The sequence below is a fragment of the Cherax quadricarinatus genome, chromosome 28 (assembly GCF_038502225.1).
Source record: "Cherax quadricarinatus isolate ZL_2023a chromosome 28, ASM3850222v1, whole genome shotgun sequence".
Classification (NCBI taxonomy): Eukaryota; Metazoa; Arthropoda; class Malacostraca; order Decapoda; family Parastacidae; genus Cherax; species Cherax quadricarinatus.
Genome location: NC_091319.1, coordinates 46326 through 56188, shown reverse-complemented (window position 1 = coordinate 56188; position 9863 = coordinate 46326).

Here is a 9863-nt window from a genome sequence, read left to right as displayed (position 1 = left end):
GTACAAATGTCCTTAATCTTTGACGAAGGCAACTTCCTCCTATGAAGGAAATTCCTGAGCTGTGATCTGTTGCTGATGCACCTGAAGCTCTTGCAGCTCTGTAGTGGTTAGCTCTTCATCGTCGTCCTCCACCAGCTCTTCCACATCCTCGCCACTAACCTCCAACCCCTTGCCACAATAGATTCCACAACTGGCATAGGCTCCTCAGGGTTAGCCCCATACCCTTCAAAATCCCTCTCTTGTACACATTCTGGCCACAATTTTCTCCAAGCAGAGTTCAAAGTTCTGGGAGTCACTCCCTCCCAAGCCTTACCTATAAGGTTTATGCAACTGAGGATATTGAAGTGATGTTTCCAGAACTCTCTTAAGGGTCAATTCAGTGTCTGAGGTCACTTCAAAGCACTTTTGAAACACTGCTTTGGTATACAGTTTTTTGAAGTTTGAAATGACTTGCTGGTCCATGGACTGGAGGAGAGGAGTGGTGTTAGGAGGCAAAAACTTGACTAATAAAACTAAACTCCTCCACAATTTGCTCTTCCAATTCTTGAGGATGAGCAGGAGCATTGCCCATTACCAGGAGGCACTCGAGTGGCAATTTATTTTCCAGGAAGTATTTTTTCACACTGGGGCCAAACACGTCATAGAACCAATCGAGGAAAATGCCCCTAGTGACCCATGCCTTACTATTTGCTCTCCACATCACACACAATTTAGACTTGACGACATTGTTTTCCTTGAACACTCTGGGAGTTTCAGAGTGATGCATGAGTAAAGGCTTCACTTTGCAATCCCTACTAACATTACTACAAAACATGAGAGTTAGCCTGTCTTTCATAGGCTTGTGTTCTGGGAGTGCCTTTTCCTCCTAAGTAATGTAGGTCCTGTAAAGTAAAAGGACACAAGTGCAACTAATGTGACATTTTTATTGTGGCAATGTTTCGCTCTCCAGGAGCTTGACAAAGCTTCTGGAGAGCAAAACATTGCCACAATAAAAATGTCATATTAGTTGCACTTGTGTCCTTTTACTTTACATATTGTTGGTAATTCTACCAACGTCATTACATTGTAGGTCCTGTTTGGCATTTTCTTCCAAAACAGGCCTGTTTCATCACAATTGAACACTTGTTGGGGGTTTTAATTTTTCAGCCACTGTGTACCCCTTAAAGTCTTGCACATATTTTTCAGCCGCTTTTTTGTCAGAACTGGCAGCCTTACCATGCCTTATCACACTGTGTATGCCACTACGATTCTTAAATCTCTCAAACCAACCTTTGCTGGCCTTAAATTCACTAACATCAGCACAAGCTTCAGGCATTTTCTTAATTAGATCATCATGCAACTGTCTTGCCTTTTCACATATTACTGAGAAACACATCTGATAATTGTTTCTCATTGATCCACACCAACAACAATCTCTCCACATCTTCGAGTATTTGCGATCTGTTTTGTAAGCATACTTGCACCTTTTGCAACAACAGCTTCCTTGATTGCCTTTTTGTTGGCCAAGATACTAGTGATGGTCGAATGGGGTTTGTTATATAACCTGGCCAACTCGGAGACACGCACTCCACTTTCATATTTTGCGATGATCTCTTTCTTGAATTCAATAGTATTTCTCACCCTCTTTACCATAGGGCTGGCACTAGAAGCTTTCTTTGGGCCCATGGTGGCTTACTTAGTAGTTACAAGCACTAAAAACAATGGAATAATACAAAATATATCGCATGTATGCGTAGAATCATCCTCCCTGGCTTGTAAACAATTGCACACTAGCTGTATATGGAGTCATGGAAAGGCCAGGTGGCTCAGGCTACAAAGACACGTTCAGGACGAATGCCCTTAACTGAGTGCTTGAGCGTTAGCCGAGCCAATATTTTGATGCAAAAACGTGCCGCTATCTGATTTTGGCATTAGCCGATGCTGCTGTTACCTGAGGGTCCACTGTACAGCGGACCCTTGACCAACAATGGCATCAACTAACGATAAAATTGGGCAACGATGCGTTTTTGTGTAAAAATATTGACTTGACCAACGATGAAAAACTCGGGTAAGGACATTCATCCTGAACGCGTCTGCCTGTCTGTCCAGCCTGAGCACCTCAGCTGCCCTGGCTTCAGCTAGTGTGCCATTGTTTACAAGCCAGGGCAGACGGTTTCACGCATACATGCGATATATTTTATATTATTCCATTGTTTTTAGTGCTTGTAACTGCTAAATAAGCCACTATGGGCCCAAAGAAAGCTTCTAGTGCCAACCCTGTGGTAAAGAGGGTGAGAAATACTATCGTATCACAGTCAGCTATTGCTGCACCACCATCAGCTGCTGCTGTACCATGGTCAGCTGCTGTTGTTACTGCACCACCCTCAGCTGCTGCTGTACCACTGTCAGCTGCTGCTGTACCACCATCAGCTGCTGCTGTTGCTGCACCACTGTCAGCTGCTGCTGTACCACGGTCAGCCGCTGCTGCTGCTGTACCACGGTCAGCCGCTGCTGCTGCTGCACCACCGTCAGCTGCTGCTGTACCACGGTCAGCTCCTGCTGCACCACTGTCAGCTGCTGCTGTACCACCATCAGCTGCTGCTGCACCACCGTCAGCTGTACTACTCGAAGACGTGGAGAGAGTGTTGTTGGTGTGGCTTAACAAGAAACAATCAACCCCAGAGGGTTAGCCACCCAGGATAACCCAAGAAAGTCAGTGCATCATCGAGGACTGTCTAACTTATTTCCGCTGGGGTCCTTAATCTTGTTCCCCAGGATGTGACCCACACCAGTCGACTAACACCCAGGTGAGCAGGAAAAAATGCCTGGAACTAGTGCTCATATTGGTGAATTTAAGGCCAGCAAAAGGTTGGTTTGAGAGATTTAAGAATAGTAGCGGCATACACAGTGTGATAAGGCATGGCGAAGCTGAAAAATTCCAACCCCAACAAGTGTTCAATTGTGACGAAACAGGCCTGTTCTGAAAGAAAATGCCAAACAGGACCTACATTACTCAGGAGGAAAAGGCACTCCCAGGACACAAGCCTATGAAAGACAGGCTAACTCTCATGTTTTGTTGTAATGCTAGTGGAGATTGCAAAGTGAAGCCTTTACTCATGTATCACTCTGAAAATCCCAGAGAGTTCAAGAAAAACAGTGTCTCATCACTTATCAATACTCTTCAATAAAGGTAAGTGTCATTTTATTATTTATTTATGCATTTATTGTGCATGTCTCATTGTTTTCTTTGTAGGGAAATGTATATTTCATGTAAAAAAATTATTTTTTTAATACTTTTGGCTGTCTGGAATGGATGAATTGGATTTCCATTATTTCTTATGGGGAAAATTAAATCGGCTAACGATAAATTCGGATAAGGACAAGCTCTCTGGGGTGGACTAAAATCGTTGGTCAAGGGTCCACTGTATATATACAGTGGACCCCCAGTTAACGATATTTTTTCATTCCAGAAGTATGTTCAGGTGCCAGTACTGACCGAATTTGTTCCCACAAGGAATATTGTGAAGTAGATTAGTCCATTTCAGACCCCCAAACATACACGTACAAACGCACTCACATAAATACACTTACATAATTGGTCACATTGGGAGGTGATCGTTAAGCGGGGGTCCACTGTATGTATGTATATATATACAGTGGACCCCCGGTTAACGATATTTTTTCACTCCAGAAGTACGTATGTTCAGGTGCCAGTACTGACCGAATTTGTTCCCATAAGGAATATTGTGAAGTAGATTAGTCCATTTCAGACCCCCAAACATACACGTACAAATGCACTTACATAAATACACTTACATAATTGGTCGCATTCGGAGGTAATCGTTATGCGGGGGTCCACTGTATATATATATATATATATATATATATATATATATATATATATATATATTATATATATATATATTACAGTGGACCCCCGCTTAACGATCACCTCCAAATGCGACCAATTATGTAAGTGTATTTATGTAAGTGCGTTTGTACGTGTATGTTTGGGAGTCTGAAATGGACTAATCTACTTCACAATATTCCTTATGGGAAAAAATTCCGTCAGTACTGGTACCTGAACATACTACTGGAATGAAAAAAGTTCGTTAACCGGGGGTCCACTGTATATATATATATAATAATTATATTATATATATATATAATTATATATATATATATATATATATATATATATTGGGAGTTTGGAGGGATATGTTGTGTATCTTTATATGTGTATGCTTCTAGAGTGTTGTATCCTGAGCACCTCTGCAAAAACAGTGATAATGTGCGAGTGTGGTGAAAGTGTTGAATGATGATGAAAGTATTTTCTTTTTGGGGATTTTCTTTCTTTTTTGGGTCACCCTGCCTCGGTGGGAGACGGCCGACTTGTTGAAAAAAAAAAAAAAAAAAAAAAAATATATATATATATATATATATATATATATATATATATATATATATATATATATATATACACACACACAAGGGAACCTCTACTTGCGAGTTTAATCCGTTCCATGACCTTGCTCGCAACTGGATTCTCATTTGCAGAGTCAATTTTCCTCATTTAAATTAATTGAAATGCGTTTAATCCGTTCCAGTGGAATTCTGTACTTCAATAATTTCACTAATATCATCTCTACGGCTTATTTATCTCTCTCACTTCATCTAATATGACATAATAAACAATATAAATAACAAAGAAACCTGATATATACTCAAAAATTAATAAAATGTCATTCATGTAGTGGTATGGGTGGTGTCAGCGGTGGACGAGAGTTTGTCTGGAGACAGGACAACATACTCCTTGAATATTTCGCTATCATCAACTCTATGGCTTATTTATCTATCACAGTTTGTCTAATATGAAATAATAAACAATATAAATCACACAGAAACCTGATATATAATCTAGAATGAATAAAATATGTCATTATGTAACAGGTGGAGGCGGGCCACAACCGCTCCCTCTTTGTTGTGGTAAACACTGCCATCTAGTGACAGCCTTTTGAAACCATCTATTATTATAATTATTATATGTAGTACATTATTATTATATATGTATTATTATTATACATATTATTATTATTGTATTATTATACTATTATTATTATGCATATTATCATTATACATATTATTATTATACATATTATTATTATTATTATATAAATAATTTGTAATTTTTATTCACACAAAAAATATAAGATTTACTGTTATTTCTTATTACAATAATTGTATAAATAATGTCAACCCATTCACGACTGCATATTTTAATGGACAGTGACGTAATCTGTTTACTCTTAAACATAGCCAAGCAGTGGACCATTTCTCCTACGTTGAGCTCTATTTCGAGGTACTTTTCGTTGTGAAAGCAATCAAAATCATATCTATTTCTGTAATATATCTTCCATTCTATCAAATGAGACCAAAAGAACGAGAATACAACCATAAAATCCATACGAAAATACGTACCGCTAAGGGGTGGCTAATTGCTGAGATAGAACTCCATAATTTATGTTTAGATTTCTTTCATTTTTGGTGTATGTTAAGAAGCATCTTTCCATCATAAATTGCCCAAGTTTCAATAAGATAGTCCAAAAAATAAATGAGATACAATTCCCAAGATCAAGAGCAAGAGGCCCTCACCAGTGTCAAGGAACCTGTCTTGTGGTCTGCTCACTTATGGAAATTTTGCTCGCGTATGGAAGCAAAAAATCGACCCATCGACTGCTCGTAGTTAGAAAAACTCGCACGTGGACACGCTTGCAAGTAGAGGTTCCACTGTATATATATATATATATTATAGGTAGTAGGTTGGTAGACAGCAACCACCCAGGCTTGTACTGCCGTCCTGCCAGGTGAGTGTAAAACGAAAGCCTGTAATCATTTTACATGATGGTAGGATTGCTGGTGTCTTTTTTCTGTCTCATAAACATGCAAGATTTCAGGTATGTCTTGCTACTTCTACTTACACTTAGGTCACACTACACATACATGTATAAGCATTTATATACACACCCCTCTGGGTTTTCTTCTATTTTCTTTCTAGTTCTTGTTCTTAGTTTATTTCCTCCTATCTCCATGGGGAAGTGGAACAGAATTCTCCCTCCATAAGCCATGTGCGTGGTAAGAGGCGACTGAAATGCTGAGAGCTAGGAGTTAGTAACCCCTTCTCCTGTATACTTTACTATAGTTAGAAAGAGAAACTTTTGTTTTTCTTTTTGGGCCACCTGCTTTGGTGGGATACAGCTAGTTTGTTGAAAGAAGAACATTAAATTTGATTCTCAAATTAATATATCAATAATATACCAGCTTATTCAAAGCTATTGTATTGTAGTATAGAAAATAAAAATTTTCACAATTACATATTTTTCTATAAATCTTTTTTTCTTTAACACAATGACCACCTCCCACCAAAGCAGGGCAACCCAAAGGAGAGAACATGTTTGCCAACATTTACTCATTTGCCATCTTTCTAAAAGTGTAATGCCATTGCAATCAGATTACCCTTGTGACTGTAACATCCTCACCCCTTCTTCAAAGTGTAGGCACTACCCATTCTATAAATAGAATATTTTAAAAATTTATAAAGATTTTTGTATTAATAGCACACTGAAGGTCAAAACTAGACACTTGAGAGACTAAGAAGCAAGTAGGTTTTAAAATTTAAAGTCCTGTTGGAGTATAAACAAATTGACATTTATGAAGGTATTAAGGGAAACTAGTTAACTGGACTTATGTTTTGGAGGTTGGAAATACAGTGCTTGCATTCTGAAGAATGGACGGGAATGTTGCAGTTCCGGGTCATTTGAGTTATGATATCCACATACTTCTGGCAAGAGTGAGCAAATAATGAATAAACAATACAAACTGCATTTACTGCTTTGGGTCACCCACTTGGAAAATGGCCAACTTAATAAAAAAACAAAAAAAACATGAACAGTTGTGGTCACAGTGTGTATAGAAATATACCAAGATGGCCATATCTTATAAGGCTGGAAAGGTTCAGTAGCTAGTGCACTAACCTGCTCATTGACTGCCTTGCCAAGAATTTTAATTCTCTGGATAGTTGCTTGCAATTATGTCATAACAATTTCATAAGTAACAGGTAATTAGGTAATGTTTCCTCCTTTTTTTTGATGAAGACATTTGTTCAGTCTCATTTCTACAAATAGTATTTGAGCAGATTATATGAAAAGTGTTATTGTTCCACAGTACTATATCTATTTATGGCTCCTGGAGTTTACCTGGAGAGAGTTTCGGGGGTCAACGCCCCTGCGGCCCGGTCCGTGACCAGGCCTCCTGGTGGATCAGCGCCTGATCAACCAGGCTGTTGCTGCTGGCTGCACGCAAACCAACGTACGAGCCACAGCCCGGCTGATCAGGAACTGACTTTAGGTGCTTGTCCAGTGCCAGCTTGAAGACTGCCAGGGGTCTGTTGGTAATCCCCCTTATGTGTGCTGGGAGGCAGTTGAACAGTCTCGGGCCCCTGACACTTATTGTATGGTCTCTTAACGTGCTAGTGACACCCCTGCTTTTCATTGGGGGGATGGTGCATCGTCTGCCAAGTCTTTTGCTTTCGTAGTGAGTGATTTTCGTGTGCAAGTTCGGTACTAGTCCCTCTAGGATTTTCCAGGTGTATATAATCATGTATCTCTCCCTCCTGCGTTCCAGGGAATACAGGTTTAGAAACCTCAAGCGCTCCCAGTAATTGAGGTGTTTTATCTCCGTTATGCGCGCCGTGAAAGTTCTCTGTACATTTTCTAGGTCGGCAATTTCACCTGCCTTGAAAGGTGCTGTTAGAGTGCAGCAATATTCCAGCCTAGATAGAACAAGTGACCTGAAGAGTGTCATCATGGGCTTGGCCTCCCTAGTTTTGAAGGTTCTCATTATCCATCCTGTCATTTTCCTAGCAGATGCGATTGATACAATGTTATGGTCCTTGAAGGTGAGATCCTCCGACATAATCACTCCCAGGTCTTTGACGTTGGTGTTTCGCTCTATTTTGTGGCCAGAATTTGTTTTGTACTCTGATGAAGATTTAATTTCCTCACCTGGGCTTCTAGAATTACACAGCAAGAATACATGCTAAAATCCCTTTTATACAGCAACAATTCATGATAAAATCTTTTCATATTATGAAGAGCTACTGTGCCGAAATTCCCTACCACAAAGTGAATTTATTACAATATTGGACCTTTTCAGGCTCAAAACTTGTTCGGTATCATCATACTTCAATACATGGGTATTATGGGACCCAACACATATTGATGTCTATAAGTAACAGTTACTCTGGAATACCTAATTATATTGAACTAATGGGGGCACAACTGCTTAAATGTCAGAAGGGCAGATCACCCTTATGGCTGTAAGGCAGCTGAGTCAAGCCTGTTTTCTCAATGTAATAGGTTATACTATAGACACACAAACACAATTTAAATAAGTAGTTTATAAAGTTGTATTTCTTTTGTAAAAGTAAAATAAGGTGTGGTAGAGTTGTGGTAACTAGAGAATTGTGCTTGGCAACAGTCTTTTGTTGTTTTGGTGGGTGTGGGAGGAACTTAGCAAGGCCCCTCCCTTTCTCTCTCTCCCCTTGTTGGCCTCAAGCTGGTAGGACCTCTGCGTCCTTTTTATTCTTGGGCATTATGTGTGCCCCAGGGGTGAGTTTTATACCTTAAGTTGTAGCCACCATACCCAGGGTGACTAAAGTGTGTCAAAACATTGGTTAGTCAGAGATTAGTCAAGAAGAAAGAAGGGCAAATTGTTCAGATGCCATGTGGGCTGTCCTAAAAGAGCAGCTAGGGGGTGTGCAGGCTTATGTTTTGAATATGTGAGTGCTGTACATATCTATTTAGAATACAGGTCTATTTTTAATAGAAGTAGTTTAAATAACCTGTGAAGAGGGCTGGTGAAAGAATTTCAGAGACACTGAGGATGATCAATCATGAATGTATTACCCTAGACTGATAAGGCCTTTATGTAAAAAGCTACCCCACACTAGAACATGTAGTGAGATCCTCACTATCAAAGTAATAAGGGACAACAACATAACATGGGAGCTTGACCGGAAGAGTTATTTGACTGCTAAAATAACTCAAAAACATTCTTTGAACTATATGTACTGGTATGGGGTAACAACAGTTGCATGTTTCTGGTAGGAGAAGATTTACCAAGGTGGTGTCAATGGAATCGTTGTTTTCATATATGTATTAGTTTACAGGTTGTTTTTCTTCTAAGGTGGGAGAAAGGTTGAGTAACACATTTTTGTTGTGGTTATGGTAAGTGCTATGTGCATAGTTTACATTCAATTTGTGTTATTTTATGTGCCTGTGGGAAAACTTTGTCCACTGATACTGTAAGAGGGAAGCAAGTGTTTAAGGATAAAAACTATGTCAAAAGTTGAGTCTTTAAACTTTTCAGGCTTCAGTGAGGAAGGTAATAATTCATCAGTAAACATGCCTGGTAACAGTGAACATGAGGGATCACCTACTCCAGGTGATATGGAAATGGAGAGGATGAGACTTAAATTAGCTGTGCTAGAGGCTGAAATGAAATTAATGAAAGCTAAGGAGGAAGAATGTCAAAGGTTAGGAGGTTCAGAACCAGAGCCTGAGCAGTACTTTAACATAACTAAAGCTGCAAATTTTGTCCCTAAGTTTACAGAGAGTGACCCAGATAGATATTTTTCTTTTTTTGAGAAGACTGCTTTGGAGCAAGGATGGCCCAAACAGAAGTGGGCTACCCTAGTTCGCACGCAGCTTGTGGGTAAAGGATTCCAGAGATTAGAGACTCTGGAGGGGGACGATTTTTCTGACTATGATAAAATTAAGGAGGAAGTATTGCTTGCATACCAAATGATGCCTGAGAAATATAGACAA